At 45.9% G+C, this 25,873-nt stretch overlaps 1 protein-coding gene across 1 annotated transcript in view; it reads left to right on the top strand.

Annotated features, from left to right (window-relative positions):
• LOC122424582 (store-operated calcium entry regulator STIMATE) overlaps nt 1-25,873 on the top strand; it is a 56,213-nt gene that overhangs the window by 11,777 nt on the left and 18,563 nt on the right. The gene's annotated exons all lie outside the window — the stretch shown is intronic.

The raw sequence follows: 25,873 nt of genomic DNA, 5'->3' as shown, positions 1-25,873 counted from the left end.
GTTGCAGGACATAAGTCTGTACTGTACATGTTAGGTCTTTGCGTGGCACTAGCTGGCCTGGACTGACTTGGCTGCCAAGCAGGTGCTGGTGCCCTGGCCGGGTGCTCAAGGCCAAGGTGGAAACTTGTTCCCTACTGGGAATCTGGTCAGAGAGAGAGCTAGGAGGTGGGGAGACTGAGATTTTTTTCTTCTCTAATCACCGCATGGTTCAGAATGCATTTTCTAAGAAAAACACAGATGTTCTCTTTTAGAATTGTGGTACAGTTTGTCAATGCTGGAGAAATGTAACATTAGTATGCTATTACCAATTCACAGTCCATATTCAGATTTTATAAATTGCCTGAATACTGTCTTTATAGCTATTTTTCCCTGGTCCAGAGTCATACTTTGGATTCAGTTGTCATATCTCTTTAGTCTGGAATCATTCCTTAGCCTTTCTTTATCTTCTTAGCCTTGGTACTTTTGAGGAGTACAGGCCAATGACTTTATAGAATGGCCTAGATTATGTTTGTATGATGTTTTCTCATGATTACATCCAGGTTATGTGTTTTTTGGAGAGAATATTCCCCAGGGATTGCTGTGACTTCCTCAGTGTATCAGACCCTCTGGCACCTGATGCTGCTTTATCCCAGCATTGGAACAAGCCAACACCTGACACCTTGGGTGAGGTGGTTCCTCCAGATCTCTCCACTGTGAAGGTAACATTTTCCCCTTGTAAATTAAGTAAACTGTGGCGAGATACTTTGAGACCATGTAAATATAGGGTCTATTTTCAGTCTTTCTTGTAAAGCCTCCCCTGGGTGGGAGGTAAGAGCCATAGGCTCTGAAGGAGCTTTGGCCAGTTAGAGGTCTGGTGGTAATACTGAGTCACATTTATAGGTTGTTCATTATGTGCCAAGCCCTAGTACATGCCTTACTCATTTTCTTCTCACATTAGCCACACGAGGTGGGTACTTACGTATGCCCTATTTTATACCTGGAGAAACTAGTGAATTACCTAACGATAAGGCAGTCACTAGGTAGTGTACTGGAATTCAGACCTGGTGGATCTTACTCCAGCGGTGGGGCTTCCCACTGTGAGTGTGCGGTGTTCACATGCAGTTCGTGGCACAGGGACACTGCTCCTCCAGCCTCTGGGCTTCCCATGTCTTCTGTGTGTGGAGCTCTTCAACACCATTTGGTTCTCATTGTCCCTCATCGGCTTGGTTTTTCCCTGAGAGCATCACTGCAGTTATTTTTTTCTAGGCATGATAGATGGACCAGGAAAAAGCCAAAGGCTTTTCATCTTGAGATTGGAATCCAGGAGGGCATATCATTGAAGCCAGAGGAATCTTTCCTATGTGGATAAATTTAACACTTGAGCTGTGCAAGAGTGGATGAAAAGGCTTTTGCCAGTGAGGGGACCACCAGTATAGAACTCGTCCTATTTTTTGGTAAGCAATCAGAAAACAGACCAAAATACTATATAAAACAACTGTTTGCAGAAATTGGACATCAGGTAGCTCAGGAGCCATGAGGGAAAGAAAATACTGAAGTGAACTTTCTGGTTCTCCCCCTCAGCTTTCTCTTGGAGGCAGTTTCCAGGTCTCGAAGTAGTGAAGAACAACCCAAACAGAGTCCAGCAGCCTTGCTGAGTTGAGAAAATAAAGTTGAGGAAGCCAGAGCAGCTGGAATTTTCAGGGACAATATGGAGAAAAAAGAGCTACATAGAGGAAAAACTCAAGACATTTGTTCAGAGGTCTCCATAAGTCCTTTTCTGTTGATAGATGTTAATCTGTGTGTGCACAGGTGAAAATTCAAAGGCAGAGCAAGGAACTGCTGAGACACTATGAGCCGGACTATTTAAGACAGTTCAATTCAGTTGCTCAGTCATGTCCAACTCTTTTCAACCCCATGAACCGTAGCACGCCAGGCCTCCCTGTCCATCACCAACTCCTGGAGTCCACCCAAACCCATGTCCATCGAGTTGGTGATGTCATCCAACCATCTTATCCTCTGTCGTCCCCTTCTCCTCCTGCCCTCAGTCTTTCCCAGCATCAGGGTCTTTTCAAATGAGTCAGCTCTCTGCATCAGGTGGCCAAAGTATTGGAGTTTCAGCTTCAACATCAGTCCTTCCAATGATCACCCAGGACTTATCTCCTTTAGGATGGACTGGTTGGATCTCCTTGCAGTCCAAGGGACTCTCAAGAGTCTTCTCCAACACCACAGTTCAAAAGCATCAATTCTTTGGTGCTCAGCTTTCTTTATAGTCCAACTCTCACATCCATACATGACCACTGGAAAAACCATAGCCTTGACTAGACGGACCTTTGTTGGCAAAGTAATGTCACTGCTTTTTAATAGGCTGTCTAGGTTGGTCATAACTTTCCTTCCAAGGAGTAAGTGTCTTTTAATTTCATGGCTGCAGTCACCATCTGCAGTGATTTTGGAGCCTAGAAAAATAAAGTCAGCCACTATTTCCACTGTTTCCCCATCTATCTGCCATGAAGTGATGGGACCAGATGCCATGATCTTAGTTCTGAATGTTGAGTTTTGAGCCAACATTTTCACTCTCCTCTTTCACTTTCATCAAGAGGCTCTTTAGTTCTTCACTTTCTGCCATAAGGGTGATGTCATCTGCATATCTGAGGTTATTGATATTTCTCCAGGAAATCTTGATTCCAGCTTGTGCTTCTTCCAGCCCAGCATTTCTCATGATGTACTCTGCATATAAGTTAAATAAGCAAAGTGACAGTATACAGCCTTGACGTTCTCCTTTTCTTTTTTGGAACCAGTCTGTTGTTCCATGTCCAGTTCTAACTGTTGCTTCCTGACCTGCATACAGGTTTCTCAAGAGGCAGGTCAGGTGGCCTCCCATCTCTTGAAGAATTTTCCACAGTTTATTGTGATCCACACAGTCAAAGGCTTTGGTGTAGTCAATAAAGCAGAAATAGATGTTTTTCTGAAACTCTCTTGCTTTTTCAATGATCCAGCGGATGTTGGCAATTTGATCTCTGGTTCCTCTGGCTTTTCTAAACCCAGCTTGAACATCTGAAAGTTCGCAGTTCATGTATTGCTGAAGCCTGGCCTGGAGTATTTTCAGCATTACTTTACTAGCGTGTGAGATGCGTGCAATTGTGCAGTAGTTTGAGCATTCTTTGGGATTGCCTTTCTTTGGAATGGGAATGAAAACCGACCTTTTCCAGTCCTGTGGCCACTGCTGAGTTTTCCAAATTTGCTGGCATATTGAGTGCATCACTTTCATAGCGTCATCTTGTAGGATTTGAAATAGCTCAACTGGAATTCCATCACCTCTACTAGCTTTGTTTGTAGTGATGCTTCCTAAGGCCCATTTGACTTCACATTCCAGGATGTCTGGCTCTGGGTGAGTGATCACACCATCGTGATTATCTGGGTCGTGAAGATCTTTTTTGTACAGTTCTGTGTATTCTTGCCACCTCTTCTTAATATCTTCCGCTTCTGTTAGATACCTACCATTTCAGTCCTTTATTGTGCCCATCTTTGCATGAAATGTTCCCTTGGTATCTCTAATTTTCTTGAAGAGATCTCTAGACTTTCCCATACTATTGTTTTCCTCTTATTTCTTTGCATTGATCACTGAGGAAGGCTTTCTTATCTCTCCTTGCTATTCTTTGGAACTCTGCATTCAAATGGGTATATCTTTCCTTTTCTCCTTTGCTTTTCGCTTCCCTTCTTTTCACAGCTATTTGTAAGACCTTCTCAGACAGCCATTTTGCTTTTTTGCATTTCTTTTTCTTGGGGATGGTGTTGATTCCTGTCTCCTGTACAGTGTCACAAACCTCCATCCATAGTTCATCAGGCACTCTGTCTATCAGATCTAGCCCCTTAAATCTATTTCTCACTTCTACTGTATAGTCATAAGGGATTTGATTTAGGTCATACCTGAATGGTCTAGTGGAGGAGGTTTTTCTTTCCAGTTAAGAGTGAGAGACGTTGTTGAACCCTGGGGGCATTCAGTAGAGACCTCAAAAAAATCATGCCCTATCTAGCCCTAGAGAAAGGGTACATGGCTTAAAAACAAGCCGTGATACCATATACAAAAACTGAGTAGAAATACATCACAAATCTAGATGTATTGTAGAAGTGAAAACTATAGCACATCTAGAAAAAAACGTAAGAGAAAGTCTTTGTGACCTTGGGATAGGGAGAGAGGGAGGAGAATGGCTGGTAGGTGGAGTCATCAGAACATACTGTATTTATGGATTTAGTTTGCCATCTTATATGGGTGCTGCTTGTAGTGCCCCAAAATAGGTACAACAATGAAATCAAAGGTCACTGATCACAAGTCACCGTAATAAATATAATAATAATTTTTAAATATGAAATATCAATAGAATTACCAAAATGTGGCACAGAAATATGAAGTAAGGAAATCTTGGGAAAATGGCACCGATAGACTTGCTCGACACAGGGTTGCCAAATGCCTTCAGTTTGTAAAGAACGTAGTATCTATGCAACGAGATCTGCTCATAGTCTTGTTTGCCTCACCTTTAGCAAGCCAGCCTGTTTGCTCGTTGCTTGCATTTTAACTGGTAGGAAATTGGAGCTTCTGCGTTCCACACAGATTGTTGATACAGGATGAATTTCAGACTAATTTGCTATATAATGAGCCTTTGAGTTATGTGTGGGAGTCAAATAGGGGCTAATCTTTTACATGGAGCCTGCTCATCCTGTGCAGGTGACTTTCTACATGTTTTCAGACTTCTCAGCTCTTTTTTTGTAAGGAGGCAGTTGATGGATCTTTTTCTCCCTCTTTTAAAAAGGGGCTGTTATCTCAATGCTAAGTGAAAGGAAGTGCTCAAGTTCTAGCTTGTATATAGTACAGAGCTTAGTTCCATAGAGTCTTTGTATAGAATTTTTGCTCGCTGCCCTGAGCACTCAGTCTCTCCCAAGCCAGCTGCTCTTCCCTTGCCCCTAGAAGGTACTTGGCCACAGTTGGCACTTTCCTGATTCTTGGGTCACATTGTTTGGTCATTTCCTCAGCAAGTGAGTGGGTTCTGTGCTAACATACCCACATCAGAGGCCAGCCTCTAGCTCTTCTTGCACAGGGTCAGGTGTGGTGAGACACCTAGCTCAGTCTCCTGCTGGTAGCTTGGTTGAGGAGCAAGCCCAGAGGAACCATGTTCCCAGCACTATTGTTGGGCTGAGTCTGAGGACAGGTAGCCAGGCCCAAACTGGGCCCTGTACTGTGCTCCCATTTTTCCCGAGGTCTCATAAATTGTGCCTAGCCTTTCTGATCAGGAACTGGTGTTGGTAGGCCTATTTCAAGTTAGAAATTGTATGATCAAGGCATATTGATTCTCTGGGGTTGGTTTATGTTCATTCTAGACATCTAGAGATGCCAAAGAATGTACAGACTACCATACATTTGTGCTCATTTTGCATGCTAGTAAGGCTGTGCTCAAAATCCTTCAAGTTAGACTTCAGTAGTACACAAACCAAGAACTTCCAGATGGGGTTTAGAAAAGGCAGAGGAACCAGAGATCAAATTGCCAACATTTGGTGGACCATAGAGAAAGCACGGGAAATACAGAAAAACATCTACTTCTGCTTCATTGACTATGCTAAAGCCTTTGACTGTGTGGATCACAACAAAATGTAGAAAATTCTAAAAGAGATGGGAATACCAGACCACTTTACCTGTTTCCTAAGAAACTTGTATGCAGGTCAAGAAGCAACAGAACCGGACATGGAATAATGGTTGGGTTGCAAATTGGGAAAGGAGTATGTCAAGGCTGTATATTGTCACCCTGTTTTTTTTACTTATATGCAGAGCACATCATGCGAAATGCTGGGCTGCATGATGCAGAAGCTGGAATCAAGATTGCCAGGAGAAATATCAACAACCTCAGATATGCAGATGATACCACTCTAATGGCAGAAAGCAAAGAGGAACTGAAGAGCCTCCTGATGGGGGTGATAGAGAAGAGTGAAAAAGCTGGCTTAAAACTCAGCATTCAAAAAACTAAGATCATGGCATCCAGACCCATCACTTCATGGCAAATAGATGGGGAAAAAGTGGAAGCAGTGACAGATTTTATTTTCTTGGGTTCTGAAATCACTGCAGACCATGACTACAGCCATGAAATTAAAAGATGCTTGCTTCTTGGAAGGAAAGCTATGACAAACCTAGACAGCATATTAAGCAGAGGCAGCATAAAAAGCAGAGACATCACTTTGCCAGCAAAGGTCTGTGTAGTCAAAGCTATGGTTTTTCCAGCAGTCATGTATGGATGTGAGAGCTGGATCATAAAGAAGACTGAGGGCTGAAGAACTGATGCCTTCGAATTGTGGTGCTGGTGAAGACTCGTGAGAGTTGCTTGGACAGCAAGATCAAACCAGTCAATCCAATTGATTTCCTGAATATTCATTGGAAGGACTGATGCTGAAGCTAAAGCTCTAATACTTTGGCCATCTCATGGGAAGAGCTGACTCATTGGAAAGGACCCTGATGCTGGGAAAGATAGAGGGCAGGAGGAGAAGGGGATGACAGAGGATGAGATGGTTGGATGGCATCACCAACTCAATGAACATGAGATTGAGCAAACTCCAGGAGCTAGTGAAAGAGAAGCCTGGCATACTGCAATGCCAGGGCAATGAGTCAGACACGACTAAATAACTGAACAACAACAATTTTGATCCACACCTGCCTTTCCTAGGGTGGCCTGGAGCTCCCTGTCCTGAGGGTTTTGGATACTGATGTTGTCTCTAGCGTACACACTAGCATACACACTTCTCATTTATCATGCCATCCTCTTACCCAGGCCACCTGTTGTTCCAAAGTGGGGAAGAGGTGAAGATAGCTGTGAGAGGAACCCAAGGTGCCTGAAGCATCTGTCAGACTACTCCAGATGGGATTCGTGCTGCCAGCCAAGGAGGACTTACAGATATGTTAGTTCAAAGGGGATGGATGAATTCTCTATTTATGGTCCCAAGGCTCCTTGGATTCAGGTTATTATTGTAAAGTTAAGGCTTCCTCAACTGCTCTCTGCTTCTCTGACACCTGATTCCCAGACTTTGGGACTAAGAAGATGAACTCTGTTGCTTCTGTTCTGCTCAGACTCTTGTTTTTAAACAACATGTGTTGTTGAAAAAGAGAAAATTGCATGCCAGCTGCGCTGAGTTGAGAAGCTAGGGAAAAGGTCTTCAGCGTTGGTTTATAACTGTGGTATCAAGAGAAGAGCTGACCTTCTATTAATTTCTTTGCTCAGGTTTCTTATCAGTTCACTTCCATCAATAAAGTTAGAAGGTATACCCCAGAGCCTTCCCAGAGGAGAGTCCTCTGCTGGGTAAATGTGTGACGCTGTCACAAAGCGGTGCTGCCTCTCACTTGCCTGGGCGTTCCGAACCTTTCTGGTCTATGAACATTCCTTCCTAACTGTGCCACTTGGTGCTGACAGCCGGGGAGCACAGAGCCTGGAGTAGCAGCAGGCGGAGGGGGTGGAGGGCCGTGGGGATGGTGGAGGGATGTTGCACACACTGGGGGACCTGGGGCTTCCCGGCTCCCGGCTCTAGCTGCTGGGGCTGTGCTGTGGGAGGCCGAGCAGTGGCAGGAGCAGCCGACGCTGGACAGTGCTTGTCAGAGGCCTGTTGTGGCCTCTCTGTACCAATGAACTTTGCCAGCCAGTCTCAGTTTCCACCTGCATTAAGACTTGAGTTGACTTCTTAACTGTAAGCCTTGAAATTTTGGATAATGCGTGTATTATAAATATATACACTATTAGCTACTGTCAGTATAGAACAGAGTTCTTAAACAATTTTTCTTGAACTTAAATTTTCTGAGCAAACTCTTTTGGAAGCTGTTCTTGACTTGTTAATGCTGTCTAGATTACACATAGAGGTTTGCGTTTTGCAAGCTTTGCATTTAATACCAAGGAGCCAAGCCCAGTCAGTCCTGATGCTGGAGCTTGTTTTGTGGGGGTACAGGTCAGCACTGGCCTGGATTCTGGACCTGATAGCCTCCTGTCGCCTGTGAGACTTCAGCAAGTTCCTTAAGTGCGCTGAAATTCAGTTTCTTTATCTAAAACATAGGATAATACTGTCCTTCCAGGATAGATGTGAGAGGTGGTTCAGTTGGCATAGCCTGCGCCTTCAGTCCCTGGTGGCTCAGATGGTAAAGCATTTGCCTGCAATGTAGGAGACCCGGGTTCGATCCCTGGGTTGGAAAGATCCCCTGGAGAAGGAAATGGCAACCCACTCCAATATTCTTGCCTGGAAAATTCCATGGATGGAGGCGCCTGGTATGCTACAGTCCATAGGGTCGCAAAGAGTTGGACATGACCGAGCGACTTCACTTTCTTTTCAGTATTTTGACGATGACCATGATGACACCATTCCTGATGAGCCTTTCCCAGAAAGACTTGTAGCAACTCACATGAATAAGCTGTGCATGTACGGTTTAGGAGACGAGGCTGTTTTTCTTCGAAGATGAGATGGGGTTTGGTTGGAGACCCTTTTGTGTGTAACCCTGCCTTGGGCCAATTGCCCTCACATAGCTTCCAAATTGTTCACAGGGGCTGCTGGATGAGGGAGGTGGGGGCCAAGTGGCCCCTTCACCACTGCTAGGAAATGGCACTGAGTGTATATGACCTGCAGAAGGCCAGAGGGCAAGTGGAGTCATCTTTATGAATGAAACAGTACACTGGGCTTTTCCTCCTAGTGAGATTCTTGAAGTTGAATGAGCCAGGTCCTCAGCTTCTGTGTTTAACTCTCCATGAGTAAATGTGTAGCTGTACCTGTACCTTCTCCTTCCAGGCTCAAAATGTGAACACAGCATCCCTATATACCCATTATATGCTCTGTTCTCTGCCAGGTTTGGACCACCCTAAGCAGCTGGAATCATTTTGGAGCCTTGGATTACAAGGATGAAAACCCACTCTGTAGTCTGCAGCTCATCACTGATCAGTGGGGCAAGCAGGTGTCTCCTCCAACTGTCAGAGGCAGTGGTGAGACAACTTTCCATGCCAACAATGATGGGCCAACGGTCATCTTCCCTGGTGGGACTGGACCCAGGCTGCAGATGTTCCCTCTGAGAAACTCCGACTCTGGGGCCACACCTTTTTCTGTTTGATTAGCCATGAAGTGCAGTTCTTTTAATGCAGTCAAAAGCCTCTTCTCCAGCACAATCAGGATTGCTATTCATTGGTTAGTTTTTAAAAGGCAGGGAATCTGGGAAATCCTATAAATTGTAAACATATACAATAAACATTTTATTTTAACTTAGGCATATAAGCATCAGGTGTGAGGGGAGCCCTGGCCTGGCTCACAGGACCACATCCACCAGGGATGATAAATAGTGCAGTAGTGACCTTGCCCCTGGTTGAAGTGGACTAAATGGACTGAAGTGACATATTTCCCATCTCTAGTGAGTCCTGCCAGCTGCAAGCTTTTCTGTCAGAAGGAAATTTTCTGAACGAGTTAGGTTTGAGGAAGGCTATAAATTACCTAATATGCAAAATTGTATTATTGTTGTTTTTAAATTATTGTTATTGCTAACAAGCTTTTTTCTCAGTTAATTGTTGTTAGACCTTTTTTTATTTTCTTATCACAAAGTAATACATGTTCTTTGTAGACAACTAAAGAGAATAGTATGGAAATTTGTAGCATCAAAAACAGAAGTTACCTAAAATTCCATCCTCGAGAAAGCTACCCATGGTAACAGTTTATTATACGCATTCAAATTTCTATATGTACATATCATTTTAAAATAAAAATAGGCTCACATGACACATTGCTATTATGGTGACTGCTTTTTCCCCCAGACTTCTCTGTCCTTCACCATCTCCTGGGGTTTGTTCAAACTCATATTCACTGAGTCAGTGATGCCATCCGACCATCTTTATCCTCTGTCGCCCCCTTCTCCTCCAGCCCTTAGTGTTTCCCAGCATCAGGGTCTTTTCCATTGAGTCCGCTCTTTGCATCAGATGGCCAAAGTATTGGAGCTTCAGCTTCAATCCTTCCAATGAGTATGCAGGATTAATTTCCTTTGGCATTGACTGGTTGGATCTCCTTGCTGTTTAAGGGACTCTCAAGGGTCTTCTCCAATACCACAGTTCAAAAGCATTAATTCTTCGGCACTCAGCTGTCTTTATGATCCAGTTCTCACATCCATACATGACTGCAGAAAAAACGATAGCTTTGACTATGGAGACCTTCGTCGGCAAAGTGATGCCTCTGCTTTCTAATACACTGTCTAGGTTTGTCATAGCTTTTCTTCCAAGAAGCAAGCATCTTTTAATTTCATGGCTGTAGTCATGGTCCACAGTGATTTTGCAGCCCAAGAAAAAAAATCTGTCACTGCTTCCACTTTTTCCCCATCTATTTGCCATGAAGTGATGGGTCTGGATGCCATGATCTTAGTTTTTTGAATGCTGAGTTTTAAGCCAGCTTTTTCACTCTTCTCTATCACCCCCATCAGGAGGCTCTTCAGTTCCTCTTTGCTTTCTGCCATTAGAGTGGTATCATCTGCATATCTGAGGTTGTTGATATTTCTCCTGGCAATCTTGATTCCAGCTTCTGCATCATGCAGCCCAGCATTTCGCATGATGTGCTCTGCATATAAGTCAAATAAACAGGGTGACAATATACAGCCTTGACATACTCCTTTCCCAATTTGCAACCCAACCATTATTCCATGTCCGGTTCTGTTGCTTCTTGACCTGCATACAAGTTTCTTAGGAAACAGGTAAAGTGGTCTGGTATTCCCATCTCTTTTAGAATTTTCTACATTTTGTTGTGATCCACACAGTCAAAGGCTTTAGCATAGTCAATGAAGCAGAAGTAGATGTTTTTCTGTATTTCCCGTGCTTTCTCTATGGTCCACCAAATGTTGGCAATTTGATCTCTGGTTCCTCTGCCTTTTCTAAACCCCATCTGGAAGTTCTTGGTTTGTGTACTACTGAAGTCTAACTTGAAGGATTTTGAGCACAGCCTTACTAGCATGCAAAATGAGCACAAATGTATGGTAGTCTGTACATTCTTTGGCATCTCTAGATGTCTAGAATGAACATAAACCAACCCCAGAGATCAACATGTCTTGATCATACAATTTCTAACTTGAAATAGGCCTACCAACACCAGCTCCTGATCAGAAAGGGCAGGCACAATTTATGAGACCTCAGGAAAAATGGAGGCATAGTACAGGGCCCAGTTGTTGAAGCCTAGCTTGAAGGATTTTGAGCATTATCTTGCTTGCATGTGAAATGAGTGCAATTATGCAGTAGCTTGAACGTTCTTTGGCGTTGCCCTTCTTTGGGATTGGAATGAAGACTGACCTTTTCCAGCCCTGTGGTCACTGCTGAGTTTTCCAAATTTGCTGACATATTGAGTGCAGCACTTTCACAGCATCATCTTTTAGGATTAGAAATAGCTCAGCTGGAATTCTGTCACCTCCACTAGAAACTATTGTGGTGTGATTTACATAGCATAAAATTCATCCATTGCAAGTGTACCATCTCTGCCTCACTTTTTTAACCATTGTATTCCATTGTATAACTTACATGTAACCCCTCCCCTAGTGATAGACGTTTACCACTTAAGTTTTACACTCTTGCAGACAAAACGGCAATTTTTGCACAGAGTTTTGGATATTTGTGTGAGTGTAGCTATAAAAGAAAATCCTAGAAATGTATTTTCTGGGCTACAGTGTATAAATATTGAAAATCAAAGCAGAAAATTACCAAAACATCTGCTGTAACTTTATAAGTGATCTGTGAATTGACAGGAAGAAAATGACACACATCTTTGTCCACCAGGAGATTAAATGAAGTTCATAAACGTACTTGGCCAAGAAATCCAGTTAGCAGTGCAGTCACAGCGAATCTCTGATTTCCCTGGACCTGGAGGAACCCCAGCTCCCCAGGGACGCTGGCTCACAGAGTAGAGTCCTTCTAGGAGAACCCATTCCTGTATTCTTGGGGCTTCTGTCAGTGTTCAGAGGGAACTCACACTGCCCATCAAGCCCTCATTCGGCATATTTATAGGTCTGCAGCTCCTCCTGCTTCTGACATCACACTCAGCATCCTGGAGGCCTCTTCATTCACCTCCAGCAGCTTCTCTAATATCTCTGCCTCTAGCATCCTTGGTCCCGGGAGGCTCTGGTCACTGTGACCCTTCTGACATGCATTTAATGATCATGGGGACCAGGATCACAGATCCACTTGCCCACATTTCCCTAGTGGTTGTACCTTTTACTTTACTTTTTCTGCTCTTTAACTGAGTGACTGTGTCCTAATATTCTCACTAAATGTTTTAATCTTTGCTAATTGGGGCAAGAATAATTAATTTGCATTTTTAAATTGGCCTTATTAGGTTGCATATCTTCTTGTGGGCTTATCAGCCTTTGGGCATTTCTTTCCATCCAGTGGTCCCCTGCGGAACTCTCCCACCCCTGCCGAGATCATCAGCATTAGCAGATGGCGCAGCCACCCTGATCCCAGGGAAGCTGTGCTTCTAATGAGGCCCCATGTTTAGAAGGTTAAGCATTTTTATTTGCTAGACAGTTTATTCTCTTACTTCTCTCTCAGCCTTTGGCAGAACCACTGCGTGGGAGGATTAGAGGTAGATAGCTTAGAACCTAGGCTTTGTCTGTCCAGTAAGAGTCCTTACAAAAAGTGTTCATGAGCACTTAAACTGATTTCAAACCCAGAGTGCCTGGTTCTTGCATCTAAGACCAAATATGAGGCCTTGACGGGCCGGTTCATCCTGCCTCGTGGTTAGTTAGAAGGAAGAAAGCTTAGGGGTAGTGTCCTCTGGCAGTCTTGCTGGCAGATTACTTTGTCCAAAGCCAAATAAAAAGCTTAGCAATTTTGGTCCTGTTTCAGGATTAATGGTTTATAAACTAGTCCTCTAGAAGGACTCATTGTGCAAATTCTTGGAACTTACCGAATTAAAAATAGATACCTGAAAAAAAAAAAAAATAGATACCTAGACAGCCCTCAATAACTATGTCTTAAGTGACAGACTAGATGAATTCCTTTGTTCAACAAATATTGTGTAGCAACCTGTTGGGAGCCAGGCACCCTCTTGGGTGCTAGGAATGTGAGGATAAACAGAGCAGAAGGTCCTGGTCTTAAAGAGCTTACTTTCTAGTGGGGAGAAAAAACAATAGTCAGGAAAACACCTAAGAATTTCTGAGATGAGAACTATTAGTAATGTGAAGAGAATGGAACAGGAAAATGAGATTGAAGGATGGGGGCAATACAGGATGTGCACATCTCAGATAAGATGATCATGAAAGGTTGTTGCTGAACGATAAGACGCGGGATTCTTGGCCTCCGGAGGAGACGAATTCAATCCGGGGCCAGAGACGAGGCTGGATCGCTCAGAGCTTTTGTGTAATAAAGTTTTATTAAAGTATAAAGGAGATAGGGAAAGCTTCTGACATAGGCATCAGAAGGGGGCAAAAGAGTACCCCCCTCCGAGTGTTTAGCTGTATGTTATATAGTCACTCACAGTCTGTTAATGAAATGAAAGGAATGTCATAAAATTTAGAATGGCATCAGATAATTCATCCCAGGCCATAAAACGATTGACTTGAATCTTGTAGAAGGGCAGAATACCAACAAATAGTTCCGTTTACATAGATTAGGGGAACAATACCTGAGTAAGTAAATTAGGCCGTTTGGCGGAACCAACTTGAAGATAGAGTCTGGGGTTCATTAACATAGCTTAAGACAACATTTCCATACGAAAAAGGAATGTATTGGTTAACTCAAAGTTTGAGAGTAGTTAGCTTTAGGTGAGACCAGGTGTCATGGCAACACAGAATGTTAAGAGAAACCTCCTTTTAAATTTGTATAGAGAAGGAAAAACAGATTGCTGGTTTGTTTCTTCCTGCCGTTTAAGAGAGATAAAAATGTCTGGCACTTACAGCCTCTTTCCTCCATTTGGAGACCCCTGGCCTTCCTGCTTGTTACCCTCTCAATCAACAGGGGCTTCCGAGAAGGTGACCTGGAAACTGGGAAAAGAGGGGCCTGACACTTGGCCAACAGGGAGCAAACTGGGAAAAGAGAGTTCCAGACATTTTGAAAATGCAGCTGTGGCAAGATGGAGCCTGGTGAGCATGGTATGTAGTGAGAAGGCCAGAATGGCCAGAGGGGATGAGGGGAGGAGGTCCGGGAGGCAGGTGTAGCCATGAGTCATGTGTTCCCTGGGCCTTGAGAAGGAGCCTCTGTTTTATTCTTCTGCTTTGGTAAGGCTTTGTGTTTGTTTTGTTGTTTTTAAAATTCTTTTAAAGTACACAGCTCTAAGGTATAAAGTTTGACTTTTGACAGATTTGTTTGCCATGGGAGTTTTAGGTGAAGAGTGGCATAATTTTATGTTTATGTTTAATTATATATTTTTTTGAGACTTCCACAAAGAGCTCTGTGGAGGATGGATAGATGGATGGATGGATGGATGGATGGACAGACAGACCAGCAAACAATAGTCTTTTTTTTACATTAATTAATTTATTGTCTGCATGTAATCTTGTTTTGGCATGTGTGATCTTCAGTCTTTGTTGTGGCTTGTGGGATCTTTAGCTGCGGCATGTGGGATCTAGTTCCCCCACCAGGAATTGAACTGGGGCCCCTTGTTGCTCAAGTGCAGAGTCCCAGCCACTGGATCACCAGGGAAGTCCCTGCAATAGTCTTATTATGGAAAATAGTGTGACTCTCAAGTGGGACATATAGAAAGAGCCGTTGCGGTGGCCTTTGGAGCTGCTGCTCTGCCATCTGTGTCCCAGGTAAAGGCTAGGAGGTAGGGCAAGAGTGGTGGGTGTGAAACCCACAGCCATGGGCAGGTTAATTTTGGCTCAAGCCTGCAGGCTCTGCAGGTCCTCAGCAGCATTTGCACTGGTTTCTGCTCTGACAAGGTGTTCACTGGTCTTAGTGATCAGGTCCAGCCTGGGTTCTCCTGAATGGGCCCAGCTGACTCAACCTCCTCTCTGTGAATCATGTGATTTGAAGGGGTGATGGGGTTCACCCCGGGGGTGTGATTTCTGAGGGCTGTTAAAAAGGTCTCTTTTCAAAGATATCTTTTCCATCAACCTGAAATTCCACCCCTAAAATATCTGTATTTTGAGTATATGAGGGCACCCACAAGTTACTCCCTATATGATGGGAGGCAGCGGAAGTTGACTGTACTGCTTCCCCCAGGGACAGTGGAAGGAGTAGGGTGTAAAGCAGGTAAGCCTGGAAGGTTTCTTGGGGACTGAGAGAGACCCAGGACCTGAGGCCCTATGTTCCGAGTAGACAGATCGGGGAGGGGCTGCACAGAGGCCCCGAGAGCCTGCTGTGGGAAGGGGGCAGCGGCCCTCGGGGATCACTGAAAAGACACTCAGCACCCTTGCCCTCCCATCTCCTGACAGTGGTTCTGGGTGAGAGGAGGCAAGTTCATCAGAGGCCTCTCACTCTGTGGGGGGAGCACCCCCGGCTGAACTCTGACCCAGCTGTCCTCACTGCAGCCGCCTTCTCAGCCAGCCCTCGGGGCAGAAGCACTGACCCGCTCTTCCTCCTGAGTCACAGCGTGATGACGGGGGTGTCATTCCATGGGGCTTCCTGAATCAGTCAGCGATGTGTCAATTCAAATTCTTTCCTCACTCTGACTCTAGAAGAAATTCTGCAGCAGTCCCTAGTTGATTTCACGGTGCATTTCCCATCCTTAGCCAAGAGCAGCGTGAGATGTCTTGACAAGTACCAGACTTGACTTTTCCCCGGTGACCTTCAAAGCCTTTCAAGTCGGTCTGGAGTCCTCTTTCCTGACAGTCCTTCAGTGTTTCCTGAGCATGTCCTGTGTTCCCTGCCTGTCTGTGGTGAGGCGGGAGGCCCAACCCTGCCTGTCCGTGGGCTGCTCCATCCTGAGCTGTGCCCTGCCACTCTGCACAGGGTGTCCCTGTCACCGCTCTTTGGTGCTCACCTTTCAGAGCACCACGATCTGGAGAGTTCTTCCAGTGGCCGTCCTGTGGGGCTGATGGAGGCTGGTGGACCAGGGAACCGCAGCCTGCTGTAGCTTTGTTCTGGTCCCATGTGGGAAGTGAAGGCCAGAAGGAGATTTGAAACCAGCAGTACAGTGATGCAATGACTAATGATCTTGGTTGTATTTAGATGATGGCATTTTAGGTAATTTCACTTTCTCTAGTTTCCAAACTTATCACAATGATTTATTATCTAAAAGAGAAAAGAAAGACTCTAGGGAGGCCCTGCATTCACAACTTATAGTCAGAGGAGTGCTTTCTTGCTGTGTGTAGGTAGGCCTTGCATCTGAAGATACATTCTTCGTCTGACCGTAGTACCTCTGCTCCTTCTTGCTGTGACGTGCTCAGTACCTGCAAAGTACAGAGCAGTTTTAAATACTGTCTTGCTAATGCTCTAGTGAGGTGAATGCTGTAATTTCTTCCATTTTATAGGTGGCAGATTGAGGCCCAGGAAGGCTAAAAGCTTTCTCTGGGCCCACCTAAGTTGCCAGTGTGAGGTTTTGAGCCCAGAGCTTGCACACCGAGTGCTAAGCCGTCACTTCCTCTGGCCCGTGACGGGGCCTGGTGGGCTCTGCTCCATCTCTTCAGGCCAGCACCTGCTTCCTCCTCGGTGCTGGGCTGGGTGCGAGGGTGTAAACACAAATAAGTTAAGGAGGTGTCTGCCTCCTTAACTAACTGTCTAGGGAGAGAGAGAAACAGACGGATCCTTAGCATAGATATGAGGTGTTAATCCGAGGGTGTTCATAGGCGACTTTGGGGAGCCAGAGGGAGGAAGGAGGCTTAGCTCAGTCACAAAGGAGGCATGTCTTAGAGTTGTCTGAACTAAATCTTAGAGTTATCCAGGAGAAGAAATAAGGGGGCCCTCCCACACCAAAGGGACTGTGTGAGCGATAGCTAAGTTGGGAGATGCCAGACCATGGGACCTTATGTTACCAGCTTGAAAAGTCACAGTTGTGTTCCCTGAGGAGAGGGAGATAGGGTGGACTCTGGAAGGTTTTACAAGGCATGGCATCTCAGCTCTCTCCAGCCACAGTGTGGGGGTGTTTAAGGGAAGAGGACCAGAGTCAGGAGGACACATTGAGGGCAGGAGATGGTCCTTGACCTCAGGGAACCTCCAGGGCCCTCTCTGCCCTTGTGGTCCAGCCCTACCAGAACCAGTGTTATCTTGGATTCAGCATCCTCAGGAGATGGGCTCTGGAGTGAGGCAGGTGTAGATGCACACCCTGGTTGTGCCACTTTGGACCTTCAGCAGACCCTCTGACCTTACCTATCAAATGTGAATAATACATTTCACCATTGTCGTGAAGATAAGAAGTAATGATGTGAAATCCTGGACTGAATGCCTGATGCAGGGTAGTGGTGAGGCAGCCACACCACTCACCCACTGCAGCTGTTTTGTTTTCACGTTGATCCTGTGAAGTCGACAACGGAGGATGCTTAGACCCAGAGGTGTTAAGTGACTTGCTTCAAATAATAAAACTTTTGATAAAGCAGAGACTAGATTTCAGGTTACCCCTGAATGGACTACCTTTAGTTCCTTGCTGTAAGAATCACCTGCCTCTTCATTTCTCCTTGAAAGGTGGCACAGTTCAGTTCAGTTCACGTGTTCAGTCGTGTCTGACTCTGCGACCCCATGGACTGCAGCACACCAGGCCTCCCTGTCCATCACCAACTCCTGGAGTTTACCCAAACTCATGTGCATTGGGTCGATGATGCCATCCAACCATCTCATCCTCTGTCGTCCTCTTCTTCTCCTGTCTTCAGTCTTTCCCAGCATCAAGGTCTTTTCAGATGAGTCAGTTTTTCACATCAGGTGGCCAAAGTATTGGAGTTTTAGCTTCAGAATCAGTCCTTCCAATGAATATTCAGGACTGATCTCCTTTAGGATGGACTGGTTGGATCTCCTTGCAGTCCAAGGGACTCTCAAGAGTCTCCTCCAACACCACAGTTCAAAAGCCTCAATTCTTCAGTGCTGAGCTTTCTCTATAGTCCAACTCTCACATCCATACATGACTCCTGGAAAAACCATAGCTTTGACTAGACGGACCTTTGTTGGCAAAGTAATGTCACTGCTTTTTAATGTGCTATCTAGGTGTGTCATAGTTTTTTTCCCCAAATAGTAAGCGTCTTTTAATTTCATGGCTGCAGTCACCATCTGCAGTGATTCTGGAGCCCCCAAAAATAGTCTGTCACTGTTTCCATTGTTTCCCCATCTATTTGCCATGAAGTGATGGGACCAGATGCCATGATCTTCGTTTTCTGAATGTTGAGTTTTGAGCCAACATTTTCACTCTCCTCTTTCACTTTCATCAAGAGGCTCTTTAGTTCTTCACTTTCTGCCATAAGGGTGGTGTTATCTGCATATCTGAGGTTTTTGATATTTCTCCTGGCAATCTTGATTCCAACGTGTGCTTCATCCAGCCCAGTGTTTCTCATGATGTACTCTGCATATAAGTTAAATAAGCAGGGTGACAATATACAGCCTTGACATACTCCTTTCCTGATTTGGAACCAGTCTGTTGTTCCATGTCCAGTTCTAACTGTTGCCTCCTGACCTGCATACAGATTTCTCAAGAGGCAGGTCAGGTGGTCTGGTATTCCCATGTCTTTCACAATTTTCCACAGTTTATTGTGATCCACACAGTCAAAGGCTTTGGCATAGTCAATAAAGCAGAAGTAGATGTTTTTCTGGAACTCTCTTGCTTTTTTGATGATCCAGCAGTTGTTGGCAAGTTGATCTCTGGTTCCTCTGCCTTTTCTAAATCCAGCTTGAACATCTGGAAGTTCACGGTTCACATACTGTTGAAGCCTGGCTTGGAGAATTTTGAGCATTCCTTTGCTAGCATGTGTGATGAGTGCAATTGTGTGGTAGTTTGAGCATTCTTTGGCATTGCCTTTCTTTGGGATTGGAATGAAAACTGACCTTTTCCAGAGCTGTGGCCACTGATGAGTTTTCCAAATTTGCTGGCATATTGAGTGCAGCACTTTCATAACATCATCTTTATGATTCGAAATAGCTCAACTGGAATTCCATCACCTCCACTAAACTGTCCTAGGCTAGCACTTGATCACTCGGCCACACCCAGCTGCAGGGGAGGCTGATAACGCAGTCTATATGCTAGCAAAGGCATTTCCTTAGAAAGAGAGGGTCCAGGGGGGTTTGGGAGGGGTGGTAAACAGCAGACTTCCTCAGTGTCTTCCTGGAATTTTCTGCCCAGAAGACACTGAGTACATCTGGGGTTTTCACACCACTAGGGGGCGTTAAAGAGGCTTGGCTGTTGGGGTGATCATTTATAATTTAGAGAAAGTGCAGACATACTTCTGGGCTCTTCCTTGACTCCTGGTGAGGATGGATTTACTCACCCCCGCCCCCAGGAGTTTCTGTCCTTTGGGATTGGGGTCCTGGGCACTTAGAACCAGCAGTGTAGTTTGAGGTTACTGAAAAAGCCACCTGTCTCAGGTGGCTTGTATTTCACCCCGGCTCCACTGCTAAGGACCTGGTGGTCTGGGACACATCACCTCTTCCCCCACCACTTTCCTCACCCTTTATGCTGAGGGTGTTGGCCCCACCAGACCCTTCTGGCTGTGACTCAGAGTTCAAACTGCCTAGTTTATTCAGCGATCCCCAGCTGGCACTGGTGGGGGCTGCTTTGCCGCTGGACTTGCTGTGGAGTTGGGGATGGGGTTGCTTGCTATTTGTCCCAGTAAACAGTCAGTTACCTTTGACAGGAAGCCTGTGTCGCATGAGGCCCTGGGCCATGGTACAGTTTGAGAAATGAGGCCATCAGAGGTATCATCCAGGTCAGCAGCCTGTCACTGGGTAGAGGGCTCCACAATTACGGATTTTTTTCCTGGCTGCAGGTCACTGGAAGGAGAGTGTTTGCTCCCAGGAAAGAACAAGAAAGCAAGATCTCACAGTCTCTGGAGCTCCACCACCCCAGAGGGTAGAAGCCTGCTCACAGAGACCCAGGGTCTCACACAGGGACTGGTGATTTCGTGGTCTCAGGGAAGAGCCTGTGACTGATTTCCATAGCCTGTGACACGGCACTGCTCAGGATGTCTTCTGTTGTATCATTTTGTAAAATGCCAGACCTTCAAGTGGCCACTGTGTGGTCTGCGATCACCTTCCAGCTTTAAGATTATGACTTCAGTCATAAAAATACAAACATTCCACATGTTTTATATTGTAGTTGAATTGCCTTGGTGGATTTTCCTGGCCAAGAGAAGCTCTCTGCCAAGAAGCCTGCGCCGTTCATGAGCCTCTTTCTGTACTGTGTTCACAGCAAGGGGTGATTTTATACCCTCATTGTGCTGCTTTGGGAAATACCATGAGGTAAAGAGTGGCACAGGGGAATGCCACCTCCTGGGAACCATGTCTGCAGAAGCCCAGGTTGCCCCATCATCGTTCAGCCTCGAACCCTGCTTTCTCTTCCCCTGGCAGTCAGGAGCCTCTTACTGCCCCTTGCATGCCTCTCACTCTCCTTCCCTCAGGCTGCGCCCGGCTTGGACCACACATCTCTCTTAAATTGTATGGTTTAATTTCAAAACAGTTGCACTTTTTACTATTCAGTTTCTAAGTAGAACTGCAGCTGCTCTGTGGAAATTATTTCTCTTCTAATTCCTGTGGTTTGACTTTTAGTGCCACCTCGTATGTCTTCTTCCTTGTGACATGAAACACCCTATATAAAATCCTAGCTCTCTTCCTCCACTCCGTGAGTCCTTGGAGCATCAGCTGGGCAAGGCTCCAAGGAGGATGGGGAAAGGGGGTGCCTAGGCCCGGTCCTCTAGGTGCTGACGCAGAAAGTTGTCTGCAGAACCATGTGACAGCACTACGTGAGCAGTGATGAGGCTGCCTCTGTGGAACACATAGAATCCAATCACCCCTGCTGCCTTCCAGTTGTGTGGCACCAAAAGCACGAAAACTTCTAGAGCGTGACCACTGTGCCCTGGTCATCTCAGGGGAGGGTGTGAGCTGAAGCGCAGGGCAGCTGGGCAGAGAGGAGGGCAGGTGGGAGTCTTGCCAGCCCCACTTGAGCATGCCTGGGAGCCCATGTTCCCTGATGAGTGCCCTCTGCAGCCATGCTAGGGCTGCCTTTCAGTGACCACACCGTCAAAGCAAAAAGTTTCATAATACACAGTGCTGGCAGGGCTGTGGGGAAATGGGCACTTGTATGTGTTGCTATAGCCTCTCTGGAGGGCAGTATGATACAGTCAGTTGTACGTAAGCTTTGACGCAACAAGTTCACCACTAGGAGTGAACCCACACAGGCAGGGACAGCGCACGGCATGGACATTCGCTGCAGTGGTGCTTGTAGAATTGACTCAGAGATGACACAACCACACCAGGGGATACCACATCACTTCTGATCCAAGAGATGGAGCCACATGTACAGTAGGCGAAGCTCCAGGGGGCTTTTCAGCGAGAGCAGTGAGGGTCTGACTCTGTGAAGTCTGAGACCATCTGTCTCTCTCTTTACAGAGACATCTTCTACTCACCAGCACGTCTTTGGAAGAACACACAAGACCCAGGTTACAGTGGTTGACCCTGAGAAGGGAAACAGAGGGAGTGGGATTTCAGATGGAAGGGAGCGTTTTGGAATCTGAATTTTTTTTTTTAAAAGAAGTAAAGGAATTCCCTGGCAGGCCAGTGGTTAGAATTCCACTCGTTCACTGCCAAGGCCCCAGGTTCAGTCCCTGATTGGGGAACTAAGATCCAGCAAGCCATGCAGCATGGCCAAAAAAAGAAAGAGAAAAAGTTTAAAAATTGCTTTATTAGTTTTCTAGGAATGCCATAACAAATAATCACAAACTTCTTGGTTTAACATAATAGAAACTTACTCTCTCACAGTCCTGGAAGCCCAAAGTCCAGAATCAACATGTTGGCAGGATCACACCCCCTCTAGGGGAGAATCCTTGCCTCTTCCACTTCTGGTGGCTTCTGGAGGCTCCTGTCTTCATAAGACCGTCTTCTCCTCTCCCATAAGAGTACTTGTAATCAGATTTAGGGCCTCCTGCTTAATCCAGGATTATCTCTTCTCAAGATCTTTAACTTAATTATGGTTGCAAAGACCCTTTTTCCAAGTAAGGTCACGTTCACAGATATTGAGGATCAACCTGCATCATAGCAGCCCCCCTTGTACTTTTTCCTTTTACATAAAGTCACATGACTGGTAGCAGAGACAGGACTCACAGTCCTCCTCCCTGGCTCTTGGCCCCTACTGCTTTTCTGGAGATGGGGCCCCATGCCTGTCTTTAGGATGTGTGTGCTTGAAGGCAAGACAGCCTGCCTAGGAGCCCCCGAGGGCCCCGTGTCCCGACGGCCCCATTTCTGTCACCACTCTCCACGTCCTCAGTCTCCTCTTTGTCGCACGAAGGTCTCTGTCAGTTGCTGCTCCGTCAGCCTTGGGTTCCAAGTCCAGGGTCACTTCTTATCAGGGGCTTGACCTACCCTTAAGGTTTGCCTGCTTCCCCTCCACTAGCCCTCCAGCCTCAGGGGATGTTGGTGGATGTGCTGGAAAGGATGGATTGCGTGCTGCTTTGGCCTCTCGCTCCCTCTGAGTTGTCTCCATCCTGCAGGAGCACTAGGAGTTGAGAGAAGATGGATTGTCCCAGGGCTGTGCCTGAGGAGCTCTGTGGAGCTTCTGAGGGGGCAGCTGCCAGACCCCTGTGGGAGCAGGCCTGTGTCCCTGAGACTGGTTACCTTTCTCACCATCCGTCAGGGACTCGGAGGCAGTTCTTTGTCTCTTCCCTGTAGAGAAGTGTGTCACCCGTTTTCCGTTTCTCACCACCCCCAAACCGAAACCAGAAGTGCAGTGGAACCATGTAAGTTCCCAGCTCTGGAGTCCTCCTGGACTGTTTTCTTCCTCTCACACCACCCCCACCCCCGACCCTGTCGGCTCAGTGTTGAAGATACAGCCAGGAGCCCACCTCCTCTCGTCCTCTCCTGCTGCCAGCAGGCCGCACCACCACCGCCTCATCCTGGCTTCTCATAGTGGTCTTTGCCTGCGTACTGCTCAGCACAGCACAGCGGGGGCTGAGCCTGTTGGACTGCGGCCACAGCTGTCCTGCCCTGCTCCCGCCCCCTGGTCGCTGTGGGCAGAGGGGAGCCTTCACCCTGGGAGGCCCACCTCGTGTCCCGTACTTCCCGCAGTCCCTGGCCTCAGCCCTCTGCCTGATGGCTCTTTCGCAGACACGGGTGATTCCCAGAGAGTGATGATCACCTGCCAGGCCTCCTCAGCCGCCCCTGCACACCCGCTTCCGAGGCCCCTTTGCTTCTTTCCTGCTCTCCTCCACTGTTGCTCTCTGACATGCTATGTGTTTACTCCTCTCTCCCCACCTGAGTGTAAGGAAGATGGAAATTTTTATTTATTTCATCTCCTGCCAAACGGACCCTCTCACACAGCATGCCCCTCAGTGAAACAGGGATGGGTGAACGGGTTCTTCTGTTCTTGTCCAAATTAGATCTGGAGTAGCTTTCTTAATGTCTTCATTTACTCAAATATATCAGAGTCTAAAATATATATATTTTATTCCCTATATATATTTATTCCCTATATTATTTTATTCCCTATATATATTTATATATATATTTATTCCCTATAAATATTCTAGGGAAATGGGGTGGAGAGGGAGAGGGAGAAAGCAGGAGAATCTGGATGTACTCTGCGTCCCGCCAGGGGCACTCCTAGGCCTGGATGGCCTGCGCACACTCTTCCTCTCCCTTTCTTGTCGCAGAACCCAGCTGTGATTCACATCACTTTTCCCCATTTTGCTGCATTAGTACAAGTCTGTGATGGGGTTGGCCTTTTTTTTGTTTTATAAAAGCAGTATGAACATGGAAGAGTGTTAAACCATTCAGAATGATATAAAAAGTCTACTCCCTGATCCATAATTCCTTTCATCAAAGGGAACCCTTGTTAACAGTCACTTAACATTAATCCTAGGGGAAAAAAACAACCCCTGGGTAATATCAGCATAAATGTATATTTTTAAAACATGGATCTGAGCAGAATCATAGGCGTATTATTCTGTTACTTGTGAATATAACTTGTTGATCTTTCCGTATTAATCCATGCAGACATACCTTGTTTCTAGCAACTGCCTGGTGGTGTGTCGTAGTGTGATGTATGTACTTGACCCCTTATTGGTGGTGTTGGCTTCTTCCTGGGCTTTTGTTACGGGAGTATCACAGTGAAGACCTACGCATCTTGGCACATGCTGCAGTAAGACTTGTACAGTATGTGCCTGGCCATGCACTGCAGGTTAAGGGGCTGTGGGCATCAGCAGTCTTGATAGTTAATGCCAGATTGCCCTGTGAATGCAGGCACTGGTTCATTCTTCTAGAGTGTGTTTTCCTCCCAGCTTTTTATTTCAGAAAATGCTAGACCCATGGAAAACGTCTCAATAACGATTTCATGAATACTGAAACGTCCTTCCTCTAGGTTTACCAATTACTGTGTTGCCCTGTGTATTGGTGTGCTAAGACTGCCAGAACAAACTACCGCAGAATGGGTGGATTAAACAACAAAGATTTTTTCCTCACAATTCTAGAGGGTGAAAGTTCAGGTCGAGGTGCTGGCCAGCTTCGTTTCTCCCGAGGCCTCTCTCCTTGGCTTGAAGGTGGCTGTCTTCTCACTGTGTCCTCTCATGGTCACCCCTCTGTCTGTGTGTGTCCTAATCTCCTTTCCTTATAAGGACACCAGGCATGGTGGGTTAGGGCCCACCCATGTCTTACCTTTATTATCTTTTTTAAGGTCCCATCTGCAAATAGTCACATTCTGGGGGTCTGGAGGTTAGGACTTCTTCGCATGAATTGGGCATGTGGGAGGAGGAATACAGTTTGGCCCATAACATGGTATTTGCTTCTTTTTATTTTTTATATGTCATATTAATAGAATTACAAATACTTAATATAGAATCATCACTTACATTTGTTTTATTTATCATGTATAATTATAGGGCTTCCACATGATAAATTATACCATTTATGATATATCTATTATAAATAATTAGTATATATAACATAATTTCCCCCTAAACCACTTGAAGGTAAATTGCACCCATTCTGGTGCTTCAGCATGTCTCCCAAGAATGAGGGTGTTCTCTTTGGTTGTTTTAACATCCCTTATTTTATGCTGTTAGGGACAGATTCCCCTGAGGAGACAAGCAAATGAGCAGGAGGTACCCCAGTCCTGCCTGTGGGCCTTCCCTCCAGACGGCTTGTCATGGCCCAGCTCTCTCCACCTCTCTTTCCTGAGCCCCCAGCCCTTCAGTGAGCCGGGAGGTTGCTCACTGAACCTCTGGGCCTCCCTCAAACTCCAGATTCCGAGGCCTTGTTGATGTTTTAGATCTGAGATGTCAGTGGGGTGACAGAGCTCCTCACAATTTCACTTGCTTTTTGGTCTATCAAAATGTCTCTAAAAACACCAGAAGTTTCCTTTATGTGGATAGGTAATCCTTGCTTTGCAGACTGGGGGCTGCCTGTATTTATTTAGAGAAGTAGGGCTTATTGATTCGGCACCGGTTTCTCCCTCACTGCCTCTTTCCTCTTTGTGTATCCTCACTGCAGCTTGGGACTCTGCCAGAAGTCGATTCTTTCATGCTACCATCGTGTCTATTTCTTCCTCAGTACTTTGTGTAGGAAAACCCCATACATATGGCACTTGCATTGTTTGTTTTAGTCGAGTCATTGTGGAAATAGCCTGCCTGGGGCTTCAGCGGAGGACAGGACACTTAGAACATTTTTGCTCCCATCTGTATAAGCGGTTGTGTCTGCAGACCCGCCTGAGGTCAAGATGTCAGTCTGGGGAGCCCTTTGCCATCCATCGTGGTTAGACTGTTGCTGAATGAGCACCCTGCCCCCACTGTCCTGGGCTGGGAGGGCCCCTGCCTGTTTCC

This window comes from Cervus canadensis, chromosome 22 (genome assembly GCF_019320065.1).
Source record: "Cervus canadensis isolate Bull #8, Minnesota chromosome 22, ASM1932006v1, whole genome shotgun sequence".
Classification (NCBI taxonomy): domain Eukaryota; kingdom Metazoa; phylum Chordata; class Mammalia; order Artiodactyla; family Cervidae; genus Cervus; species Cervus canadensis.
Note: the sequence above shows the minus strand (reverse complement) of the source record. Positions and strands in the feature narration are given on the sequence as shown.